The sequence below is a fragment of the Silene latifolia genome, chromosome 1 (assembly GCF_048544455.1).
Source record: "Silene latifolia isolate original U9 population chromosome 1, ASM4854445v1, whole genome shotgun sequence".
NCBI lineage: Eukaryota > Viridiplantae > Streptophyta > Magnoliopsida > Caryophyllales > Caryophyllaceae > Silene > Silene latifolia.
This window is the reverse complement of record NC_133526.1, coordinates 123,142,081-123,156,068: the sequence shown is the minus strand read 5'-3', so window position 1 is coordinate 123,156,068 and position 13,988 is coordinate 123,142,081. Positions and strand designations below refer to the sequence as shown.

Genomic DNA, 13,988 nt, shown 5'->3' with positions numbered 1-13,988 from the left:
CTACGTTGCCTTGATTATTCACAAGCGCGGAAAGTGATGGAAGAAGTTCATGACGGAGAATGCGGTCCTCACATGAGTGGGCCCATGATGGCGAAAAAAATCACACGTTTGGGGTATTATTGCACCACCATGGAATCCGATTGCATCAAATATGTAAGACATTGCCACAACTGCCAAATCTTCGGGAACGTACAACATGTCCCTCCTTCATTGCTCTATACGATGACATCTCCTTGGCCATTTTCTGCCTGGGGAATTGATATAATCGGGAAGATAACTCCGGCCGGAACAGGAGGTCACTGTTTCATATTGGTGGCAATCGAATATTTCACCAAATGGGTAGAAGCGGCTTCCTACACTAGTCTCACGGCTAAAAATGTGGCAAAATTCATACAAAACAACATCATCTGTCGATACGGTTGCTCACATGAGATCATTAGTGATAATGGATCACATTTCCAAGCCGAGACTGAGCAATTGCTAGCCAAGTACAAAATTAGGCATCACCACTCTTCGCCATATAGACCACAGACTAATGGCGCGGTAGAGGCGGCAAACAAGAACGTTGTCACAATTCTCAAGAAAATGATTGACAACTATCGAGATTGGCCAAGCAAAATACCCTTTGCTTTGTGGGGATATCGCACATCTGTTAGGACGCCCACTGGGGCCACCTCTTTCTATTTGACCTACGGCATGGAAGCCGTACAACCAGTCGAGTTAGAAATACCATCATTGCGTATCTTACTCGAAAGTCAAATCCCAGAAGCCGATTGGAAGAGAGATAGATATGAAGAACTCATCCTCCTGGATGAACGTAGGCTACGCGCATTACATAATGTCCAAACATATCAAGCACGTATCAAACGAGCCTTCAACAAAAGGGTCAAGCCAAGGAACATCAAGGAAGGAGACTTGGTACTCAAGTCGGTTAGAGCTCTTTTACCTGTCGATCCACGGGGAAAATTCAAACCTAATTGGGGTGGGCCATTTCTAGTCAAGTTCATACTTCCAGGGGGTGCGGTTAGAATCACAGACCTAGATGGGAATGAATTTGCCAACCCGACAAACCTTGACCAACTAAAGCGGTATTATGCCTAGAATAGGAACGAAAATGCGCCTCGTTTAACCTCACGTGCCGCTCTTGTGGCACTAAATAAACGGCCCCTGGCCAAGCTGAAATAAGCTAATGTCACTCTGCTCTTGCATTTTGACTTGTCATCCTCATATCATCGAACAAACTAAATTGCACCTTAAGAGTAAGTAAAAAGCTCATGTTTATCTTCTAAGTTCATTACAAGCTCTTGCTTAGAACAATTATTCGTTTACATTTACTCGAACTACGCGCAAGGGTTTGATTTCATTTTTAAATGAATACGTAGGCAATCCTTCACAGGATCCAACCCATTAATTTCAAAATGTAAATAGAAGGACATTTGCAGTTGCATTTGGAATTCGACAAGAATAATAAATAGAAAATCACAGCGGTTTCATAACCAATTAACCTCTTTTATTTCATTCATTTCTAATAATAATAATTATAATACGTTACATAATAATAATGATAAAACAAAAATAAAAATAGGCTAGGATTCTAAAAACCCCACCTTCTTATTACATTAATAATAATAGTAAATAATAATAAAGACTTGGGCTATTCCTCCATTTTCCCTTTGCCCTTGTCATTTTGGTCATACTTCTTGTCACGACCTCGAGCCGGACGCTCCTGCGCCACTTCGGATCTAATCACCAACGGTCTTTCTCGAGGCCTAGCCTTCCCATTCTTGCCAATCACTTTGTCCACGACAGGAGAGGTCTTCGGTTTCTTCGAAGGATGAACAACTCGAAACCTGGCTTCCTCCTCTCTCTCAGTCAGATGCTTCTCTTTCTCCTTTTCCACTTCGCGCACTCTATAGTCAACGGGCTCGCGCTTCCTACTCTGTAGTCAACGGGCTTGCGCTTCCTCAATCTCTCACGCTCCTCCGGAGTAGTAGCTTTCCTCCACCGCAGATAGGAGTCTGATACCCATAAGACACTAACAGAAGAGTTCAAGAACCATACGTTTCTTTGAGCCCATTTAATGGCCCACTCCCTTCGGCTCTCAGTAGTAAGCGCCACTGTAACACCCCGGCCCAAACCGGGTCGGGAGCGGTTACTTATGATAGCTCACCAGGCTGTGTACATGGCCCACAGATCAACACGGGTCCTTTATAACACATTTTGTCCTCACTCATGCGCATCCCGGAAACCTTCCCAGGAGGTCACCCATCCTAAGACTACTCCCAGTCAAGCACGCTTAACTTTGGAGTTCTTTCGCATGGATGACCATAAAAGAAAGTGCACTTTGTTGATATGAGTAGTACTTCCAATCCCTTTAAGCACTAGTCATTTAAGCCTATCACTGGACCTCTTCAATTACCGTGGGGTGTTACAGTCACCCCCACTTGAAGAACGCAACGTCCTCGTTGCGCCTGGGAGCATAACCGCTAACCCAGAATCCTCCCCGCTTGGTGTGTGATCACAATGGAGCGTATAACCACTGCCTCCAGGAGCGTATAACAACTGCCTCCGATCACCACACGGTCGCAGGGTTGCTCTGATACCACTTGTAACACCCCGGCCCAAACTGGGTCGGGAGCGGTTACTTATGATAGCTCACCAGGCTGTGTACATGGCCCACAGATCAACACGGGTCCTTTATAACGCATTTTGTCCTCACTCATGCGCATCCCGGAAACATTCCCAGGAGGTCACCCATCCTAAGACTACTCCCAGTCAAGCAAGCTTAACTTTGGAGTTCTTTCACATGGATGACCATAAAAGAAAGTGCACTTTGTTGATATGAGTAGTACTTCCAATCCCTTTAAGCACTAGTCATTTAAGCCTATCACTGGACCTCTTCAATTACCGTGGGGTGTTACAGCCACGGCAGTCTGCGGGACAGTGTCAAGCTTCGGGATCATCTGCTTCAGTCCAACTTGTCTCATCAACCTCTCCGGGAAGATGCATACCATGAATTCCAAGCCAGGAATGCGAACAGATCGGGTAGGATCCAAGGAAGATACTCCAGTGACAGATTTGAGATGCCACCATGGTACGACCCATCTAATCAAGGGGCCATCATCACTCTTCAGTTTGTTTTCCCAGTAATTGCAGACCCGAGTGAAGTCCACCATGTAAAGCCTGGTCCTCATTGCGATTGAGCGAGCATGATAAGAAGGAACATAAACTGGGGGCTCGATCAATCGAAGACGCTCCATAAGCCAGACCTACCAAAAGCGGGTATAAAAAAAAAAGAAACGAAAAAAAAAAAGAAACGAAAAAAAGAAAAAGAAAAGAAAAAGAAAAGTGTTCTTTTACCTGCAAAATAATGGGACTTCCCAAATAAGGTAGGTCGCGATTGGCTTTTCTGTTATCTAAACCCAATAGAATCTCTCCTAAACATAAACAGGCTGGGCTCCTGCGCAGTTCCATTTGCTCAACCAGGCCCAGGAGGCGGGGATCACCCCTCAAATCCTCATCAACATGCCCTTGAAGGACATATACATGTAACAAGCAAAATCCGAAAGCCCTTCGCCTGACAACATAAGAGACGGTGGGGTCGGCCTTGTTAATGAATCGGTCAATAAAGTCCAACATTCGCACTCCTTTCGAGGTCACTAGACGGTCCACCTCAATTCTTGTCAATCCAAGCAAGTCTCTAAATTTGTTCTTATACCCTTGTGAAGTAGAAGGAATAGCAGGCAAGTGTTCCGGGTCCCACCCACCGATCGCAGCAATTTCTTCAGGAAATGGGCAAATGTCACCTCCAGGGAAAGCAAAAACATGATAATTCGGGTCCCAATAATCAAGACAAGCATCTAGGAATGGTTTGACCACCTTCATAAGCTTCAAACTCAACAATGACCCAAGATTATAAGCACCCATGTCGTGTTTCTCCATGTTGGAGAACTCGTTGGTCCACTCTTTTAGACGAATCTCTAAAGTATTCATGATGAATGTTTATTTTGAGGACTTTATGTAATAAGACGAGGAAGAGACGAAAGAATTTGCTGCGCCTCTTCAAAGAGACGCAGCTCCTGCTGCGCCTCTTCCTCAGCATTGTTTCAGTGAATTTCCGCATTGGATATTTCCTAAATCCCTTAACGAATAATTTCCTATTCATACGGGCTATTATTTTGGTAAAGACGTCAAAGTTACCATATTTCGTGTTTCCTAATTCCGCGGGCACGCATTTCGAGGCAATATCAGCATTCTCGTCATTTTAGCACACTTATATATTTCTTTCTATTTTTCTTTTTTCGGGGAATCATTTCTCCAAATTTAATGCAATTTATTTCAAACTTATTTATTTCTCTTATTTATTTCTTTTTTCGGGAATCATTTCGCTCCCGTCCCACATTACATTTCTAACTTATAGATTTCTATTTTTTTCATTTTTTTGGGGGTAACCCTCCCTACCGTCCGGTCATTTCCGGCAAATTTTTTGCATTTTGGCATTTTTTTTTTTTTGCAATTTTGCACTTTTGAGTCTTTTGTTTTGCGCTAATTTAGGCCATACATCATCAAATGTATGTTTTACGTGAACTTCTATGTAAATTTCGGCAGCATGACGGCGTAAACCGTCATCCATCAAACCTGTTCAAAGCTAACCTGCAGGTACAAGCACCACAACCCAGCAGCAAAGGCACTCAGGCCATCATATACAACCAAAAGAGGGATATGTACAACAAACTGGGGGCTCGAGCCCCAAGCAAAATCCAAATGTCCAAAATGCAGGAATGTACAGAAATACAGCCAACAAAAACAAACAACAACAAAACTACTGCCGGCCACCGCCTAACTCCGCAACTCTCGCCTCGAGACCAGCAACCTCGACGTCACGAACCTCGAGCTCTCTCAGCAAAGGAGCTGTCTCCTCCCGAGACTGGGCAAGCTCTCGCTCCAGCTCACGCTCCCTCTGCAAGCAGCAAAATTGGCTCATGTCAATCATTTCAAGCAATCATAAGAAAATAAGAAAAATCAAAAATGAGGAAAGGTCCATACCTGACGACCTCGACCGCCGACAAGTGCCTCGACGATAGTAGCTCGCAGCCGGTTGGCCACCCTCCATAACGCCACAAACCGGGACGGCGCAACCTGCATTTTAAAAAAGAAGTTCTTAATAATTGGATAAGTTCAATAAAGTGTGTTCTTACACAAAAGATCATACAAATTAGAGGCTCACCCTCCGAATCAGATGCTGCCAATCGTCCAAACCAGCATCCATCACAGCCACATCAAAGTCACGCAGCTCGGAGATCGTCGTCCTCCCGGTCGCGTCAGTGTACTCAAGGGTCTCGGGGTACTCTGTGGGCTCAATGCCCGCCGCCTCGACCTCCTGTAAAGCCAAATGATTCTCATTAATCGGTGATCTTTCATCGTATTCTCAAAAATCAAAAATAAAGAAGGATAAAGCACTTACCACAACCGGCCAGTACGCCAACCTCCAGTAGAGGAACGCCGAGTAGTCCTCACCAGGAAGCAGGAGGGCGTCACCACCGACACCAGCCAAGTCAGCCTCCCTCTCAGCCTCAGAAGGCTCCCTGAACATCGTCCTAGGAGGATCGATGGGAACCGTCAGGACATCCCGAGAGCACTGACGAGCCAAGTGCTCGCCCAAGTACTACACATGACCCATCGACGTCCTCAACAGCAGCCGGCTCGAGCTCCTAGGTCGAAGGACCTCAGCCACAAAAGGAGGAGCGCCAGCATACTCCGCCCAAGGCCTGGGCACCCACTGGGAAAAGACAAGCAAGAAATTATTCTTATGATCGGTTAAAAAGTAATAAAGAAGCAAAACAAATATAAGTGAGATGCTCACGCTGTCCAGCTGAAGAGCGTTCATGTCCCGCCGGTAGACACCGTGAGAGGAGCGCTTGCTCCTCGTGCGACACATCACCCAATCCCTCACAACAGGATAGACCTTCTCCAGCGGCTCCATCCTCTTGGGCGAGAGGCTCGGAAAGTAGGAGTACACCCACGCTTGTGAAGCAGGATAGTCAATAAACGATCTTTCGTAATTCGATAAAGAAAGGAAGTGATTATTAGTCCAAATGAAGGTTTATACCTCCAACAGTAGTCCAGGGCCGACAGCACCAGGAGAAGTCCCCTTCTCCATCAACTCCGGATGAACCATGGCCCTCATGAAGCGGATGAGGACCGCAAAACCAGCAGTGACCCAGTCCCAACGCCCTAGGGAGCTCAGGTCAGAAAGGAAGGGAAGAAGCTTCGTCGACAACCTCTCTCCCTTGTCTCCGAGGTAGATCGAAGACAAGAACCACCAGAGCCACAAGCGGACTCTCTGCTCAGCTGTACAGGGAGGAGGAGCCGTCTCTCTCCCGTCGATCACCACCAGCGCCAGGGTTGAAGTTTGATCCAAAAGCAATTTACGGTTTAGCTGTGAAACCGTCTCGATTTCACTCAAATGCTCAAAACTCAACGAAAATTTAAAACAAATACATGGTTATGATCTGTATACTACCAATTAGCCATTTACATGGTCAATTTTACAAGGCAAAATCATTTCGGGGAAAAGCCCCAAATTTTCGACATTTTAGGGTTGAAAACCCTAAATTTTGTCAATCCAATTCATCCTTTATAGAAGATTAATGCAAGAATGATATACATACCTCGATTAGTCATGGCGAATGCAAGCTTTTGGATCAAACCTTGGCGGAAATGGTTGAAGTTTGAGAGAGAAATTGATGATTTATGTTTCGAAACAAATGAAATGTAACCCTCTGTTTCATCGCGTTTTTACGCAGGAAGGACACCTCCAGGAACAGGCGCAGCAGGTGCTGCACCTCTTCCAAGAGACGCAGCTCTTGCTGCGCCTCTTCCTTAGCTTCCCTTCATACGAATTTTTAAAAATTCTTATGAGTTCGTTATTTGTGGGCCCATCTTTGGTGCGCCTCTTCCCCGATGTCATTTTATCTTTTTTGGTCCGTTTGACGATTATTCTTCGTTCAGACCCGCATTTCTAAGTCAACTGCAGACTGTTATACATTATTTATCGCTTCCAAGACCTTGCTTGTCACAACAAGCAAGTATTCTTTGACAGGTGTTTCGACACGCTTTCATTATATTCCCCCAGCGAGAGTAAGCGGATAGACAATCCCTCTCGAGACATTGAGATAATTTCCTGTTAAGGTTTCCCTAACGAGAGTTCACGACATACAATCGTCCTTCTCGAGTTCTTCTGAAGTTTGTTTGAAGATGACCCAAGCAGATTTCTCCCAGCAGTTATCGCCTGTGTCCTGCTACTCACGATATTTCTTGTTTCCCCCTGGAGTGCGATAAAGGTGTCGTTCTCCAGAAGTTCCCAGACCAGCAGAGTTCTTACACTCAAGCCTTAGTTACCCCTTAGGTTGAAATTATATTCGGGCCTCCTTCCCGTTGATGCTTTCTTTTGGGATCCCACACCCTAGCACAATCCTTACTCATCCTTTAGGTCTTATCCCTTAGCTCCTATGCTTACCTTTAGCTCCTATGCACCTCCGGAAGCATCTCGAGGAAGAAGTCTCAGGTATGGTTTATTCTTATGGCTGGCGAGCCTCCTTACGTAGTCTAATGGACTTAAAACGACCCTCCCCGACAGTTGACAGACTCTAAAATGGTCCCGACGACAGGTCCTTGGTTCAGACCCCTTGAGCCACCTCGCGTCGCCATAGTCGTCAGGTTGTAATCTTCGATTGACCTGATGGCTATACTTTAACTTTCGCCTTGTCCAAGCCTCAGTCAAAGTGGGGGCTCTGTAGATACCTCATTTCTGCACCTCCCGCAAACCACCCGGTGATGATTGGGCCGCATGTTTGGTACGCGGAACGATTTGTGAGAGTTCGTAAGTTTATCGTCAAGTGATTGCTCAAACATTGATGTCTACCTCTTAGTTGTCATCTACGCGCCGATACGGTCGTTTTGACAATAATTAGAGTACATTTGGAGTCCGGGCTTAAAACCGTCTTCATTTTCTGATAACCGCTAAATCCCGAGTCAGAAAGTTCTGGAATGTTCCGGATATTTCTATTCCATATTTTATAAATCTTTCACAATCTTTTATTCTTTGGTAAAGAATTTCCCATAATATTCATACAAAATATTAAGGAAAATAAGATTATCCCGTTATTCCATAAACCAAACACGGATATCTTTCTTCCGCAGGAGGAAACCACCTGGGAACAGACGCAGCAGGTGCTGTGCCTCTTCCAAGAGACGCAGTGACTGCTGCGCCTCTTCCCATGTCCTTTTCTGCGTATTTTTCGTATCTTTTCATATCTTTTCGAGATTCACTTCCAAAGTTTCTCCAAAAACCCTATTCCTTCACGTGATTAGTATAAATAGGAGCCTTCGCTCCTCATATTTCTCACGCGAGTGTCCGTCCTTCTCTTCTCCCTTTGCATTCAAGACCACGTTCTTACTTTTTGGCGTCTACGTGCTTGAACATTCGACCACGTAAGCTCGGATCCTTCTGAGTACCAGCCTCGTTTGCATGACCGACCAATTTGACCAACTCCACAATTAATCAACTTAATTAATCTTAATCGTTTTCCTCTTACGAGGGCACTTTCATTACATTCGAGTCGAGCATCACTAATCATAAACTTAGTTCATCTCGTTTCGTCAAACATGTAAGTCCGAGGGTGTAAATCCTTCTTTATTTATTGTTATTTACCTTTTGTATCATTAATGTAAGGTTTATGTCGAAAATACTTCTTAAAACCGATTTATAAAACCATGCTTTAAAACCCTTTTTACGGATTACGGAAGATGATCGTCGAGAAAGGACGCAAAGAATCGATGCGCCTCTTCGAAGGGACGCAGCACCTGCTGCACCTCTTCGTGAGGCTGCCGCAATTCCTGCTTCCTTTCTTCTTTCTTCGTCCTCTGTCAATTCGTCGTTCGTTATTTATTTTCGTTTGTTTTTTCAATTCTTTGACATAATAGCCTAATAATTTCACATGTATATAATTTATCGTCATTAACACGTTTCATTCATCATTAATTCCCGACTTAAATCCCTTATAATCCAATATTTGCGGGTTTTCGTCATTAAAATCAATCCGGGTTGTAGAGATTCGATTCTTTCATATTGAGTCACTGGAATTTGATCTTTGATATATTTCCATCTGTTTATTGCCATATTCGTCATTAATTCGTCATTAATTTGTCATATTTAGCCTATTTAGTTCACCTATGTCACTAATCAATCTTTCATTCATGTAATTAATTCGTTTACCTTCGTTTCATCCATGTTTTATTGCTTTTATGACTCATTCGCATGTAATTAATGTATTAAATCACTTTCATTCGAGTCGAATATCATAATTAATCCTTAAATTCACCAATTAACATTAACGATTTGCAGTTCCGGCTTCACAGCCAGAACTCACCCTTGGAACAGACGCAGTAACCGCTGCGCCACTTCCAGAGGGCGCAGCTCTGCTGCACCTGTTCCAGGTTGACTTTTGTCTCTGAACTCCCGTTTTGCCTTGACCTAATTAATTAGCTTACATATTTAATTAACTATTAATCGTATTATCGCCTAATTCCTGTTCGTTAATTCGTTTATTTTGTTCTTTCTCAAATTATCCGTTTTGAAAGTATTTTCGACATAAATCATTGAATCCATTGTAATTATTGTAATTTTCATTATTGTATTTTATTGTATTTCTTTTATCGCATTGTTTGTATGCCTTCACATGTAATTGAACCTTAAATTCCTATTTCGATCCAATTGTATGCTAAATTAATTGTTCACCGACTTAGTCTAATTCTCACATGCTAGGATTAAAACTTGGATGTTGCATTCCATGCATATAATCGACGATATATCAAGTACGAATAACTTCCCTAATCATTAGTAGAGGCCGCTATCGAGGCGGGCGGGATTAGGTGTTCGATCAAAAGAGCTTCCTAATACGTACCCTCACCCCTTACTCCAGATCTCAGTGAACATCCGTGTCCATTGGCATCCACGAGAGTCATTCTAGACATATAATGCTAAGGGTAACGAGTTCTTGGTGTTCATGTCACTACTTTGTGTCTTGACATGACACGAGGTATTCAACGGTTTCCAATTTTCCACAATAAATTGGTGGCGACTCCACAAATGCAAACGCTTGTTCCCAAGCGCCCCCGTGGCCCATGTCCACACCTACTATATTGTGAATTATGGACCGCCATTTCCTCAATCTTGTTCCACGTTTGATTATCGTCAACTTCGGTGAACATACCATTTGATCCCATGTTGAGAATGTTTCTTGAGTCTTCATAAAGACCGTTCCAAAATTGTTGTACCAAGAACCACTCGCTAAGTCCATGATGAGGACATGAGAGACAAGTTCCTTTAAATCGCTCCCAAGCTTCATACAAAGATTCTTCGTCCCTTTGCTTAAAACCCGTAATTTGAGCTCTTAGCATGTTTGTCTTTTCCGGAGGGTAGAATTTTTTGTAGAAAGCTAGATCCAACTTCTTCCAAGAGTCAATTCCAGGAGTAGCCTTATCAAGGCTCTTCAACCATTGTTTCGTGGTACTAATTAGAGAAAAAGGAAATAAGACCCATCGAATTTGGTCTTGAGTCACACCGGTTTGTGAAATCGCATCACAATAGTCATAAAGAGTCTCTATGTGAGAATGAGGGTCTTCACTAGGCATCCCCCCAAATTGGCTTCTTTCGACTAATTGGATAAATGCGGATTTTGCAATGAAATTTCCGGTTAAGTGTTGTGTTGTGGGAGTTCCATTGGGTAGGTTCTCCTCGGTTGGTACGGAATGTGATTAAAACTTAGGCATTGTGGGTTGATTTTGTGGTTGATTTTGTGTTGGGTTCTCCTCACCTTCTCTTGCAAAAGGGTTGATGAACACAAGAGTATTTGAATGATTATCTACAACCTCACCAATACCTCTCGAGGTGTTTCCAGCAAGTCTTCTATTGGTTGTCAAAGTTCTTTCAATTTCGTGATCAATGGGTAACAAGTTACCTTGTGATCTTCTAGACATGCAAAATATCAAACAACTTGAAAACAATTAGAACAAACTTTGAGGAGTTTTACTTCCCCAAGGCAAAGAAAGACACAACTAATAACAATCTAAGAAAATCAAATCAAGTTAACACCGTCCCCGGCAACGGCGCCATTTTTGGTCGGACTCTCTTGGAGCTTAGATTTCGGTTACTTATCGTTAGGAGCACCTAGACCAAAACAATATTTATATCTTCACAAACAACTCTACTATTAGTAAAGAGGCAAGTAAAGGTCGGATCCCAAGGGACGGATATTGATGTAGGATTTTCGATTGCAAGTAGTGGTGTCTAGGGGTGTCACAATTTGGGTTGAGATAAGAAGATCACTAAACTAAATAACAATAAAAGTAAACAAGCAAGAGATTTAAAATGAGATGTAAACAATTGATTAAAAGCACTAGGGTGTCATGGGTTCATAGGGGATTCATGGTATTTTATCAGACAAACATGTTTTCAACTAGATGCAAGCAATTATTGTTGTGATGGGATCGAGTTAGTGTATATCTTACAATCCCTAGGAAGGTTTGGGTCCCGGAGCCGAATCGATTATATTGTACAACACCTACAAGTCGACTTAATCCTCCCTATCCAACAATATGCATGGTTTAATGAGACTCGAGTTGGTTTATGTCTTACAAGTCTCATTGAAAAGATAAGTGATGGGTAAAAAATGCAAGGATTCATAGGCTCGCATTTCATCAAACATAACATGTGCATAAGTTGAAATCACAACAAGCAAGCAAATTAATTATGAAAGCATATTAGATTAAGCATGAATTATTCCCCATGTTGGTTTCCTCTAATTCCCCATTAACCCTAGTCAAGGAAACTACTCACTCATTATCAAGTTTAACATGTTAACAAGGTTGTCAATCACATTAACAAAGCAAAACATGATGAATAAATGAAGATGATTAACAATAATTAAAAAGGGATTAAGAGAGTTATACCTAATGATGATTCCAAAATAATAATGCAAAGAATAATAGAAGTACTTGATGATTGATGGAAGGTTGTCAATCTCCCAATAAACCCAAATAATCTTCAATTACCCAAAATAAAAGATGAACAATAAAGAAATTAAGGAAATGAGATTTGTATTAAGACTTGATTAGAAGTTGATTACAAGATTAAAGAGAGATTAGAATAATATAAACTACACTAAAGATTGATAAGAAGAACATGATAATATAATTATACTAATGGGGTATTTATAGTGGGGATTAGGTGCACAAATTAGGGTTACTAAGGGCTTAAATGACGATTAAGTCCTTGAGGAATCGCTCCTGTCAAGAAAAGATGCGGGTCTTCTTTTAGCTAGTCTTTCAAAAATATGCGCATCTTCAATGAAGGAAGAAGATGACGTGTTGCTCTGGAAGACAATCCAAGCGTCCAAAGGGTCGGGATGAGCGGATTGTGCAGTGGCTGGACGAGCGGCCTAGCAGCTTGGACGCTCGGATTCTGGTGCTTTTGGACGGGCGTCCTGACAGGTGAGATGCTCGGATCTTGGTCCAGCATGCCTTTTCTTCTTTTCTTTTTTTCTTCTTCCAAATATCCCCCGGTATCTTGTCGGAGATGCAAGGATCTTCTTCATCATTGCCCATCTACTACATTATGTACAAAGGCCTTCTAGTCTTGTCTCCACTTTGATGCTTGGTCATTGGATTCAATCAATTTAGCTCTATTTTGCCATGAAAATGCAAGGTTTGCGCTCCTCTCCTACCAAGGAAACAAAACCTCAAAGAATATGCAAAACAAAGGACTAAAGATAGTAAATGACCCAAATATGCATTAAAAAGCATAGAAACGAGGCTAATTCGGGGACTAAATATGCTAAAATATTGGTCACATCAGTCATATTTGAGGTGCTAACAGAATGTATGAGATATTTTCAAGGAATAGAAATCCAAGAAAAGTGGCATAAGCAAGAAATGCTTGGGCCAAGTTTATACAATATAACTGGGAAAAGAGTAGTTCAGTGATCATAGTGTTAAACTAAGATACACACAAGTATTTAGGTTGTGCCATATTGGCTGATACATGAAAAATCATAGTGATCCCTTTAAAATTTTGCGATATTTTGTTAAGAAAAGGTTTCAGTAACATTTTTTTGGAATACATAATCGGGAACAAACTAAAACACACACACACAAGTACGGAGTATTTAGTTTTAGGTTTTTGGGTGTTCCACGACCACAGAGAAGAAGGTCTCAGCTTAGACCTATTGGTAACATTTCAAAGATAGAGATAAGAATTGTACCATCATTGAGAATGGCAATGATCAGCACCATGAAGGGAGGGAAATCAAATTGTCATCTGAGGGCCAGCAGCATGAAGCCAAGCTGCCATTTAAGGAAAAAAAAACGCAGTAAATAAGATACTCTGCTTACAGCCAGTATACACAAGCCACAAGGGCTATAGTCTGGTGTCAATGTGCCACTAATAGTAACAACAATATTGACACCGCTGAAAATTTGCTAACTTACCACAATACGAATAGTAACAAAAACAGCATAAATCTGAAAGGGCAAAAGAAAACCAAAACATTTATAAGTAGCAATGAAAAAGTTAGGACTGATCACAACCATAAAACATCCATTACATTGAAAAGTTGTCTCCTTGTGCCCATGCATAGCACATACATACAGCTATACCATATTATTCTGACATCAGATAACTTAGCGTATAATTTTTCATTCTTTAGAAGATTACTCGGTTGGTTAAAACAGCACTAATAATAACATCTAGACCAGGCTCAGTGCAGTGTAATATGCAAGGACTCACACAAATTTGACAATCCTGACAATAAACAAATGACACTTTCAGGGAATGCAATGAACTTTAGGAATTTTGTAAAAATAGAAAATGACATTGATAAATCATGAAAATTGGTGATAATTTAGTTAAGATAGTAAACTAAAACTAG

At 42.0% G+C, this 13,988-nt stretch overlaps 1 non-coding gene across 1 annotated transcript; it reads left to right on the top strand.

Annotated features, from left to right (window-relative positions):
* The first annotated feature begins 10,354 nt into the window (after positions 1–10,354).
* On the top strand, positions 10,355–10,461 carry LOC141618784 (small nucleolar RNA R71). Its single transcript, XR_012531499.1, has one exon. It is a non-coding gene; the product is annotated as a small nucleolar RNA R71 (small nucleolar RNA).
* The last annotated feature ends 3,527 nt before the right edge of the window (positions 10,462–13,988 follow it).